The 12,254-nt window shown below is 48.3% G+C and overlaps 1 protein-coding gene across 1 annotated transcript in view; it reads right to left on the reverse strand.

Moving 5' to 3' along the window:
• Nucleotides 1–8,470: 8,470 nt before the first annotated feature.
• ROPN1L (rhophilin associated tail protein 1 like) overlaps nucleotides 8,471–12,254 on the reverse strand; it is a 34,355-nt gene continuing 30,571 nt past the window's right edge. Inside the window, exons 8-9 of the transcript XR_013993650.1 lie at nucleotides 11,182–11,334; nucleotides 8,471–8,578 (exon numbers count right to left, since the gene is read on the reverse strand). The gene's annotated coding sequence lies outside the window, so the exon portion shown is untranslated. The remainder of the gene's footprint in view (nucleotides 8,579–11,181; nucleotides 11,335–12,254) is intronic.

Raw genomic sequence — 12,254 nt, forward strand, 5'->3', positions numbered from 1 at the left:
GCTGGACTTCCAAGAGGGGCCTAGGGAAGTGGGGATTCTAGCTCATAGAGAGATTTGGTGTGTGTGCAAGGGGTGGGTCGGGGAAATAAACACCCTTTGATCCCGGTTGAGGGCCAGTTCTTTCTCTGGACTGTCTGGAATATGCAGGACTCGAACACCTCCAAGCCTGCTGAGTTAACCCTCTACTGCACAGGCGGGAACAAAACGGATGAAACTCGAATAAGTCTGTAGCTTAGTCTTGTACCAGGGTTGATTTACTGTGTTTGAGCGTTGTATGTAAATTGACAACAGTACAGGAAGTGGGAAAGGATGTACGAACTCCCATCAGAGGGTAGATGAGGCTGAGGCTGAGGAGAAAGTCATGGCCAGGACAGGGGTGTCCCCCGGCCAGCACACAGGGAGAGCTTGTTTTCCTATGACCTCAGCCCAGGATGGGTACCTTTGACCTGCACCCCAGAGAGGAGTGTATCCACTAGTGTCCACATTCTGGGGATCCTGCGCCCTCATCTCTGGAGCCTGCAGTCCTGCTGCAGCTGGAGGGCACCTGAGCCCTCAGGGCTGGGGAACAAATCTCTGCTCCGTTGGGGGAGGGGCAGGGACCTGGGTTAGGGTCCAGCACCTCTGCTCTTCTTCCCTGGGTCGCAGGCTCAGGGTGCAGGGACGGGGGCTCCTTCTCTCTTCGCCTCCACCTGCCCTGATGTCCAGAGTGTACTCTTTGCAGTGATGCTCTTTCCGGGTTACTGGGGTGGCAGCCCTCTCAATACAGGCATACCCACTGGGACGTTCCCGGGGCAGACGGGAGGCAGAGGAATGTGCTCCAACAAGTTAGCTTTGACTTTAGTATTATTTTTATATAATTATGTGTATTATGATAGTTATCACTTTTTATTCCACATTCGCTTCATGCCCAGTATGTGCCAGGCACTGGACAAGGTGAATTACTGAGTTTTGCTGATAAAGCCAAACAAAGTCATGGGTTCTATTAAAAAAAAAAAAAAAACACTGTACAAAGCTATGGCATAAAGTACCTTACATAATTAAATAATACAGAAAAAGTGTCTGGAAGAAGCCGGTGTTGGAACGGGGCAAGGAGGGACCGCTTTGAGCAGAAGCATCTCCCTCGGAGAGATTTCTTCCTGACCGCCCCCAGTAATTGCTGATGAAACATTTCCGAGGTCCCACTTGAATTCAAATATAGCCCAGCTGTTGCTTTCAGAGCAAATGTCCCAGTGCCCCTGGGACACTGTGATGCAACTCTCTTTGCTCTCTGTTTATAGTTTTGAGAAACAAAGACGTAATTGCTTCTTGCAGTTTGGTCTAATTATTCATCTCATGCCCTCCGAGAGAGCCCAATTCTGCTGTCCCCTGGTGGGGCTGCAGTCTGTCCTGGAGGAGCTGGGACGGGGGGAGGTGGGGACCCTCCGAAGGTGCATTGGACCACGAGCTTTTTTAGAGGCAGTGTTGATTCCAGGGGCTTGGGGTCTGGAAAATGGCTGAGTCTCTAAGCTGTACAAACCTGTAATAAACCGGTTTATTAACAGCCATGCCCGTGATCTATGCTCTTCTAGTAGCCACTGCCGAATCCTCCATGAAGGGCCACAGGAGAGGGAGGGCCCCTCCTCCCAATTCTCCTATCTGTTCCTCTGATGCTGAAAAACCCGGCTTCTCCAACAAGCAGCAGAGACCCTTGGCCTTTGTCTCAAGGTCGCTCCCAGGGGAGGTCGAGCTCACACCTCCAGGTTCCCTCTTACAGCGGCTCTCTGGCAGTTTGCTAACCAGAGTCTCACACCTTCTTCCAGCTGCTGGTCCATCTGCCTAGATTTAAGGATACTTTGGAGCATTTGAGAGAAAGTCAATGGTAAGGAAACTAACGTTCAGTACTGTGTGCCAAGCAATGTATCTGCATTTACATAGACGTTAGTCATTTGGGTGGGTCACTTGGCCTCTCTGTGCCTCCGTTTCCTTGCCTGTAGAAATAAACCCAGTGACACTAGTCCTTAATCAGAGAGGTCTTGTAGAGAAGCACTGAGGAAATACACACACACGTGCTCAGAGCAAGGCCTGGGATGGGAAGCGCTCAATGAATGTGAGTAGCTGTCTCATCTTCCTCCTTCTCTTCAAGGCAGTTATTTAGCACATTTTACACATGAGAACGTGGAAGCTCAGGGAAATGAGCTTCCCAAACACATCCCGGGGCGTATGTGGTTGGGCCACGATTCAAAGCCAGGCCAGGGTCCTCAGCATCACACCATCTCTCCAGGCGTGACCCACGAAGCCTTTCTGAAACCCAGACATCGTCCTGATCACGTCCATGGTATGTTTGCACCATTACTTTCAGACCCTTCTACACAGACTGGTGGCTTTAAGATGGTTTTGGTTGCACACCTTGGCAAGACATGTGACTGGTGCCCTTATGAAAAGAGAGAAATTCGGACACGGAGACACAGACACACAGAGCACAGGCCACATGAAAGCACAGGCGAGATGCTGGTTAAATCAGAGTACATCAAGGCTTGTGGGCGGCCACCAGAAATAAGAAGGGAAGGGAGGATGTTTCTGGGAGACTTCAGAGTGAGTGTGGCTTTGCCGACACCTTGGTTTGGGACATGTCGCCTCCAGAACTGTGCCAGAATAAGTACCTGTTGTTTTAGCCTCCCCCATCTCCCCCGGTTGGTAGTACTTTGTTACAGCAGCCACAGGAAACTAAGATACTCTGTAATCAAAGCCTGACGCAATTTTAAGAAATTGTACTATTTTTAGCCCAGTTCTGCGCCATTCTTACAGTTTATGTTTCCAGCTGGAGGATGTGTGCACAGACTCCTCCTCCTCTCAACCTTCCAGAGAAATCCCCGAGGGGTTGTGTTGCCTGGAGACCTCCAGAGCAGGCAAGCTCTGCGCCATGGAAAATTATGGGTCTTCAGGCTACCAGCCAAGGCCTTACTGCCCTCGGAGATGGCTTGGCTGTCCTCTGCAGTGGTCTGTGCCGTGTGGTGACGGGCATTGTAGACTGGAGTGGTGGATGGGCTCCAAGAAAGTGCGGACACACTCCCTGCTGTTCCTCGCTGGGGCTGCTTCTAGAACCCACTCATTCGCCCGGGCCCTGCGTGTATCGCGGCTTCCTGACCAGAACCAGAACCAGCTGGCTTTTCATTCTCATCCTAGCCAGTTTTTACCTTCATTCCAAGCATTCAGAAATATCACACATCATGCATTCGAAGGCTCCCTGAATCAAAGTCCAAACAGCAAAACATATTGTCAGCACAATAGCTAATCAGACAACCTCAAGCAACGCTGTGAGGCGTGTCCTTTACCAAACAGGCAGCTCTTGCAAAGGGAATAATCACTCTGTATGCTAGTTTGCTAGGGCTGCCATAATAAAGCACCATAAACAAAGTGGCTTAAATAACAGAAATTAACTGTCTCCCAGCCCTTCAGGCTAGAAGTTCAAGGTCAAGGTGTGGCACGATTGATTCCTCCTGCCTGCAGGCCATGAGGGAGACTCTGTTCCTGGCCTCTCTTCTGGCGTCTGGTGGCCCACTAGGCATCGGTGGCATTCCTTGGTTTATAGAGGCATCGCTCCAATCTTTACATGGCATTCTCCCTGCGTGTGTGTCTATGACAACTGTCCACTTTTTATAAGGACCCCAGTCATATTGTAGTCGGGACACTCTATTCCTGTATGACCTCATCTTAACTAATGACATCTGCAATAATATTTATAAGGTCACATTTTGAGGTATGGGATGGGGGCGGTTAGGATTCCAACATGTAAACTGGGGTAGAGGGGAACACAATTCACCTCCATAAAACCTGCACCTTAATACATTGGGTCTGTTGGAAGTAGGTGTAATATACGTAACAGTAAAATTGGGTATAAAACTACCCATTGGCACAACCACTTCGGAAAACTGGAAGTTTCTAAAGAGCTAAAGAGATGCAGTCTGTGATCCTGAATCCACTCCAAGACAGACAGCGAGCAGAGAGAGGGGGCATGCTCACCCAAACACTAGTACCCAAACCTAGATCGCAGCATTCATGGTGATCGTCAGAACCATGAAAACATCCCCCATGCCCGCCAACAGGAGAATGGGAGAACACACTGTGGGTTCCCAAGCAGTGGAACTCTTCTCAGCAGTAAAATGGGGTGAACTCCAGCCTCACTAACAACACAGACGGACCCAGTGTAGAGTGGAAAAGTCAGACACCAGAAAGAATCTACTGTTTCATTCCATTTACGTACAGTTGGAAACCCAACAACGGTGTCAGGTGTCAAGACAATGGATACCCTTGGGGGTGGGGTGCTAGGGGACACATGGGATTGGGGGAATGGTCTATCTGTTGTTGATGATGTTCTGATTCTCCGCGTGGGCGCTGGTTGCGAGCATGTGGTCAATTTGCGAACATTCATTTAGCTGAATTTACTATACATGCACTTTTTTGTATGTATATTATGCTCAATGGAACGTTTAATAAGCATACCTCATCTCAATTACTAGCACCATGATTTAGGGCCAGTTCTATAACATCATTAAAGTCTGGTTTCTTTCCACTTGTAAAATGAAATTGTAAGAATACTGAGGGGGAGCAGAATACGCCACCCCAAAATATGCCATTTTGACGTATTGATTATTTTGAATTAAAGTTATTTGAGAAACAGCTGGTGCAAGGACTCTCACTGTGCTTTGTCCCCCTGGAAAAATAAGGGTAGAACGCATCCTTATTGCCTGAGATAGGGGATTCAAGGCTGCAGGTTGCATGAGCAAACTTTGCTACTTCTTTGTTATTTCCCTAAACCCAAACCCCTTTGTTTTGTCAAATCTTCACAAATTGTTTCTTTATCTAAAAAGCATAAAAGCAGTCTGCCTTGCTTACTTCTTGGAACCTATCTTGGGCGCTCCCATATGTACAAAATTAGATGTGGTTTCCTTCTGTTTCTTTCTGTTAATCTGTCTTAATGTCAATTAAATTATAAGACCAGCCAAGAACCTAGAAGAGAAGAAGTCAAAAGTGTTCTCGACCCTTCAGTAACCACTCTAAGAGTTGATGCAAGAAATAGTGTAAATAGAGCTCCTGGCACATAATAACTGATCAATAAATAACAGCATTTCTTTAAACTAGGCCAAATGAATATTTGGTGATGGAAGGATAGCAGTCACCTTTGGGGTGGGGTGTGAGAAGGGCTCAGGTGCAAGTGCTGGGTGAGGCTGAGTGGTGGCTATGCGCTCACTCTGTAACAATTCTAGCTGTGCACCAGAGGCGCATGCTTTTCTGTGGGGATGTTATACATCAATTTAAAAAATTACCAAAAATGACCACCTCAGGGATGCTGTGGATGCCTGATCATGACATTGTACACCAGAGACTGGACATTAATGAATGCCAACTATAATTTTATGTGTATAATGTGATGGCTCGGTGTGAGGTCGGGGTGGTGGTGGATGGGGGGAGGGAGGTTCACAGTGTGAGGGATGTAAAAATAAAATAAAATAAAACTAAAAAAAAAAAAGAATATAAGAACTATCAGACATTGAGAACTTTTCATCAAATTTTCAGAGATTTTCTCATAAGGACTTACGAATGTGAAATAACTCTCATTATTGCCAAGAACTATCTATGGAGTCTTATCGAGTTCTTTAAAAAGCTAAATAATCTCATGTTGCTTGAGACTCCCATAACTATCACAGTAGAAAATAATAAATTCTCAGAACTAAGAATCCATTTTAAAAAAAAATTACCAAAAATGAAAATAAAAGTGTCCATTTCATAGACTGTGAGGATTAAACAAGATAAGACATAGAAAGCTTTTAGCCCAATGGTTCTCACACTTTAAGAGCCCGGTGACTCTGCTGTTATAATTGTGCAATTCCTTATCCCACGTGCTTTGGTTGTTTTGACATTTGAGTTTGGGGGGGCCTTCGGGGCATATCCTGAATCTCACTTACCGCCCCACAGAGTAGACAGGGCCCCACAGTATACAGTGTTACAACTCACACCACTGGGAATAAAAAAAGTGTGGAAATAACTCCATGTCAGTTTAGATCACTTTTCCCTCCAATTATGAGTTTTGTCTCCAATCTCACCAAAAAAAAGTCACTTTAGAGTGTTTTGGATTTCAGAATTGTGGATAAGGTATTGGACCCCTGCATTGTCATCATGACATGGATGACGTAATGTGTTCTGAGGTTAGAAATCGGATCGTTTGCGCAAGCTCCTGGCACATTTTTTTCAGTATTATGTGATGTTTCCCACTGTACAGAAATCGGGAAAATTGGAAAGGAAACAGGAAGTACCTCCTAGGATTCAACTAAACAGTCTCTCTGGTTCCCAGCCCCAGTGACCTCTCTGAGCAGACCTGACACAGCCATGAAGCCAGAGCCCCAGAGACTCACCCAGACACTAGCTGCTCCTCTAGACATAGATTCTTCCCTCTTTCCATGTGCGCATGCCCTGGGCCTGGGCAGCCTGGCTGAGAAGGCCTGTGTGCAGGGGGAATGCCCGGTGGGTAGAGGTGTCAGATTTAGCAGCCAGAAACACACCCATTAAGTGTGAATTTCAGATCAACAATGAAAAATTTTTGTACATGTCCCATACAATATTTTGGATGCACTTATGCTAAAAATTCATGGTTCATCTGGAACACAATTCATGCTCTGGAATTCAAATTTAATTTGACATCCTGCATTTTGTCTGGCAACCCTCCAGTGGCGGTGTCTCGAGGACTGGGCAGTCAGTCAGAATAACAACCTATACCCACCTGCCTACCTCTGAGTCTTGCCCACCCCATGCCTTGTTTCCAAGCCCCTGCCGCCCTGTTTCATGGGCAGCCTCGAAAGGACTCGCTCTGCCTCTTACTCAGGGGCCGCCCCCACACACACTGCTCTGAACCTCCTTTCCCCACCCACATGCCTTGCGTGCCTCTGGGTTGGTCCATATGGAGCAGCCCCCCTCTTTTGAACACTGTGGGAGGAAGAGTTGGGCAGGGAGTGGTGGGAAAGCCTGGAGCTTGTTTAAACCCTGATGAGGGGAAGTTCTAATATCTTCTTTCTGCACCCTAACTGAGTGTTGCCGGGGCTCCCTTGAAGACCACTGCCTGTATGTACCGCATAAGCACAGATGGTCAACCAGGGCATTTCAGGGCCTTCCCACATGGGCACCTGACAGTCCTGGGGCTCTGTTAAAGGGCCTGCTCTCCACTGGGTCGATCTTCCCCAAAGCCAGAGGTTGGCATTAGTCGTGAGGACACTGAGTGTCCCCTCAGGTCCATGTGACATTCTGAGGGCCATGTAAATCCTCCAGTCTGTAAAACCAGCTTGGCGGGATTCAGAACCTACTTGCTTCCTACTCTGCCCTCTTCAATTCTATAATTAGTGACAATAAAATGTGGAACCCCCCTCCCACCTTGAGAAGGGTAACCCACTGACTTAAATTTTCACTCTCGTATAAATGGATGACATGAGACCCTCTCCCACTAGAGCAGAGACCACTGGATCCCTGGAGGCTTAAGGGAACCACGGACAAAGCATCTGGGGACAGTGCTTGTGTATTTCACAATGCTGTGAAAACTGGCTCTTTATTTGGTGTAAACCAGGTCCCATTTTGAGAGAGCTGGGACAATTCAGAAGCACCACTCCATAGATATTTCTGCATTACTCAGTGCTTTTCATGGCTTGTTTCGGCTAGACAGAATCACCCCCCAAAAATCAATGGCATCGTGGGTTGCAGCCTAAGGACCTTCCAGTCCAGTGGCCCAAACTGCGCTGCCCTTTACAATCACTTGGGAGCTGGGACAATTCCTGATGACCAAGCCCCTCCCTACCGATTAAATTAGGACCCTGGGGGAGGGAGGCCCAGGCGTTATCACTTTAAAACTCCCCAATGATGCCAACACGCAGCAGGCTCCTCCCTCTGTGACCTAGTGCTGTGCCCCACATTCTAACGTGCATTCAGATGGCCCGGGGGTCTAGTGAAAACGCAGATCTGAAACAGGAGGTTGGGATGGGCCTGCGATTCCGGGTATCGGGCAAGATTGCGAGGCTAGCTTGGATGGTCGTCACCCGGAAGCTGGTTAGACCTGCCGGGGACCTACACACAAATCAGAAACTGCATTTTAACCAGGCCCAGGTGAGTCAAGTGCACGTTCAAGTTTGAGAGGCTCTGCTCCAACCCAAAGCCTTTATTTGTCAATAAGGAAATGAGGAAGAGAAGACAAGGGCAGGGCCCAGCAGCCCACAGCTACTTAATGAAAAAAGTTCTAGAGACTCATCCCTGACTGCCATTCAAGTCTTCACATCCTTTGATGATCTCAGTAAGGAGCATTTATTTCTCTGACAATTATGATTTCAGGCAATGGATAACATTTCCCTCTCCTATTGCACTGAATTCAGGCACAAAACCAAACAAAAAGCCAAAAATGGAAGAAGAGCAGAAACAAGGATGAGGAAGATATAAAAATAGGACACAAGTAAGGTGCCTTTTTCACCTGTTCTTTGATTACAAAGCTCCATCAACTGGAAGCCTGCCGGTGTGATGACTCCAGAAACACAGGTGGGGAAGCTCAGTGGGAAGTTTGGGATCATTCCTGTTGGAAAAACAATCAGGAAGTTAGTTCAGCCCAGGAAAAAAAGTATATGCTTCCTTTCCCTCCCTCAGGATGGGCAAGTCTCAGCCTAGTAGTGAGAAAGGCGTTAACCAAATGGAAGTGCCCATTTCCTCTAATTCTTCGACCACAAAGCGGTGCAGAATGAGATGACTAGTTAGAGGAATGTGACCGTTTTTTCAATGTCTTTTAAAGGGCAGCCCTTTACTTGTCCAGTCTGGTGCTGATTTTTGGAAGTGGTCAAGTTACTCGGAATTAAGTCAGATGATTGAGGTGGATGACCAATTTCAGTTCCATTTCAGGAGACAAATGCAAAATGTGGCCATGGGGGGACATTCCTGGTTTCTTCATATAGCTTGTCACCTGGTTCCCTACAAAGTCCCAACTTGGCTTTGAGCAGGGACAGCAGCGCTGGGAAAGTCTGGAGCATCTCAGGTACCTACCTCCTTTGAAGGGCAAGGTGGTTCTGTGGAAAAGCAGGTCCTCTAACTCCCACCCTCACTGGTTCACTAACGGTGATCACCCATTTTCAGACACAGGACAGGGGGCTATTGTGGGTGCCAAGGAGGAAGAGAGGGTCACCTCCCCCACCCAGGTGCTGGCTATGGCAGGTGGCAGAGGGCCAACACTACATGCATTCGTTTCCTGTGGCCACCATAACAAAGCAGCATAGACTGGGGGCTTCAAACAACAGAAATATAGTCTCTCACCTTTCTGGAGTCCAGAAATCGGAAATGAGGTGTCAGAGGGCCGCAGTCCCTTCAGAGGCTCTGGGGGAGGACCTGTTCTTTGCCTCCTCCAGCTTTGGGTGGCTGCCTGCCTTCCTCGGCTTATGGCAGCCACACTCTGATCTCTGCCTTCACACTCACATCTCCTTCTCCTCTGTCAGATTTCCCTGTGCTTCCCTCTTATAAGGACACACGGGATTGCATTTTGGGCCCACCTGGATAATCCCAGCTAATCTCCCCATTTCCAGATCCTTAATTCATCTGCAAAGAGTTTGCCATCTATAGTCACATTTGCAGGTGTCAGGGATTAAAACCTGATAGCTCTGGGGGTCATTATTCACCCTCCCACAGCAGGATTGGGCCACCCCTCCTTGTTGCCAGGAAGAGCCCATAGGTAGCAGCTGGAGCTGCTTAGCTCCTTCCCCTCTCATCCCCCAAAAACAGCCCCAGGAGGACTCCACCGAGGCTCTAATCCAAGAGAGAGCCGATCTCCCTTTTCTGCTGTCTCACTACAAGTTCTCCGTGTGTCCAGGAGGGGGTCGGAGTGGCCCAGAGAACTCAGACTGTTGCGGGCCCAGAGGAAGTCCGTCGATCTGCCTGGCTCCACCTGTCTGAGCTGAACCACGAGCGGACCATCTTGGCTTCCAGGACAGCCAGCTCCCAGCTCCATCCAACTCTCATCCAGTCCCCATGATTCTATACTCTAAGTCCTCGTGGTTCAAAGTGGGGTGTGGGGACCACCACCTGGGAGCTTGATGGAAAAGCAGAATCTCAGGCCCTGCTCCAGAACTCCTGAATCAGAACCTGCCTTGTAACAGAATCCCCAGCGGATTCCTGGGCACGTTACAGTAAGAGAAGCACTGGTCTACGATTGTTCCTTTCTCACCAGTACAACTGCTTGCTCCATTCAAGTTCCGGTTTTTTCTCTCCTAGTTGGAGAGTGTAGGCTGAATGGCTCCCTGGGAAGGGCTGTGTGGCTTGGAAGCAAAGCAGTGCTCACTCATTTGCTCTATTTCTCTTCCTGACACTTAATGTTTTTTGAATTTCAAATAATATTCTAAAACTTGTCGTGGGTTGTTATTCTTATGGGGGGTGGGGGGTGGGGACAGGTAAGCATGTGTTTAACAAAGTTGAGAGACATTTGTCCTGACTGAGTACCCACATTCGGGCTCTCAGAGCGGCAGGCCCAGCCTCTCCGTGGCAGCCTGCCCAGTAATCTCTAAAACAAATCTGATTTGGGCTCTACTTACCCTGAACATCTGTTGTTTGTCTACCAGCATCTCTTTCCTTTTCTCTGGCAAAGCTGTCCTCCCATTGGGAGGGGGCTGCCAATCACAGCATGCTCACCTCCCTCCCTCCACCCACTCCATGACCCAGGTCACATGGTGGTCATCTATGTAAAGTACTCTGTGCCCCTGGCCACAGTGATTGGACCCGTATGAGTCATGTGACTGAAACTAGACCAATCAGAGTTCTTCCCTGGGGCTTTTCATACTGAAGCTGGGAAATGGAGTTTCTCTTTGTTCTTCGGGGATCTTTACAGTGGAATGTCAGCTGGTACTGCCACACCACGGTACTCTCTCATGGTACTGCCACGTGGATGTGCGTGCCTCAAGGTACCCTGCCCCATAGAGGTTCCCTGCCACACGGAGCATGCCGTCGGCAGTGAGGGAATTGCAGAGACATTAGAGCAGCATCAGAACAGAAGAGGGATTCCTGGCTCCACTCCAAAGCCCCCTTCTAGTCCTGAGGTTATGAAGTCACTTCCCCAGGGTCTTTCTACTGCATTCCCTTTTTCTGTCTAAACTAGTTTGAATTTGGTTTCTGTTCTTTGTAACTGAAAAAGTGCTAACATACCCATCTTGAAACCTTTCCATGGCCGCCATCTGGGGGACAGGGTCACACTCCTCACGTTGGCTTTCAGAGATCTTTCCGTCTCACTCCACGTCTGTCACTTCCTCCCACAGAAGCTAAGCTCCTGTGCTGGAAACTCGTCAAAGGTGTGGGAACCTGCAGGGAAATTGCAGGCCTCCCTTGGTTTCCTCCCAACATCTCAGTGTCTGCAGGGGGACCAGAGCATCAGCCCTCCGTGCTGCAACAATTTGCACCTGTGTTTGCTCACCAGGCGGTGGGCACCTGAGGGCTGTGGGGTCTTGCAGCCCTGGGGGCTGGCCAGTGGATTTGGGGATCACAGAACATGCTTGGCATACACCATGGATGGAGCGTCCACACTCCATGTGTGGCTTTTCACCTCCATGTTTATGAGCACATTGTGTTTCTGTGAATGTTCATGAAAACTATCAGGAAGGCTGTGAACTGTCTCTGGGCCTTGGTCTCCTGTTAAAAGGGGGAAATCGTAGCTGCTGCCTCAGGGGCTTGTCAGGAGGAGTTTCTGTGCTCAGGAAGCATTTAGGACAGGGTCTGGCATCCAGTTAGCATCTCAGGGGATTTGCTTGGTTATTCACATTTTCCCTCCTCCCCCACTCCCTCTTCCTTTCTCTCACCTTCTCCCAGCATTTCTTCACACCGCTTCCCTGTCTCTCAGCAGAAGGGGTTACTATATACCACCTGTTACTGCATGCCTGCCTCTGTTGTGGGGAAATGTGGGGGGCTGGCTTTTTGGCAGCTGAGATGCTCCCCAAATAGAAAAATGTACCCCTGCAACTCCATCTGTCCATTCCTCTTGCTTCTGTCCATCCCCACTTCACCACCCCCAATTTGGAGCCTACCGTATTTCCCCGAATATAAGGCCTAACCAGACCATCAACTCTAACGCGCCTTTTGGAGCAAAAATTAATATAAGACCCGGTATTATATTATATCATATCATATCATATTAAATTATATTACATTACATTACATTATATTATAAAGACCGGGTCTTATATTAATTTGCTCCAAAAGACGCATTAGAGTTGATGGTTTGGCTA

The sequence above is a fragment of the Rhinolophus hipposideros genome (genome assembly GCF_964194185.1).
Source record: "Rhinolophus hipposideros genome assembly, chromosome: 7".
Classification (NCBI taxonomy): Eukaryota; Metazoa; Chordata; class Mammalia; order Chiroptera; family Rhinolophidae; genus Rhinolophus; species Rhinolophus hipposideros.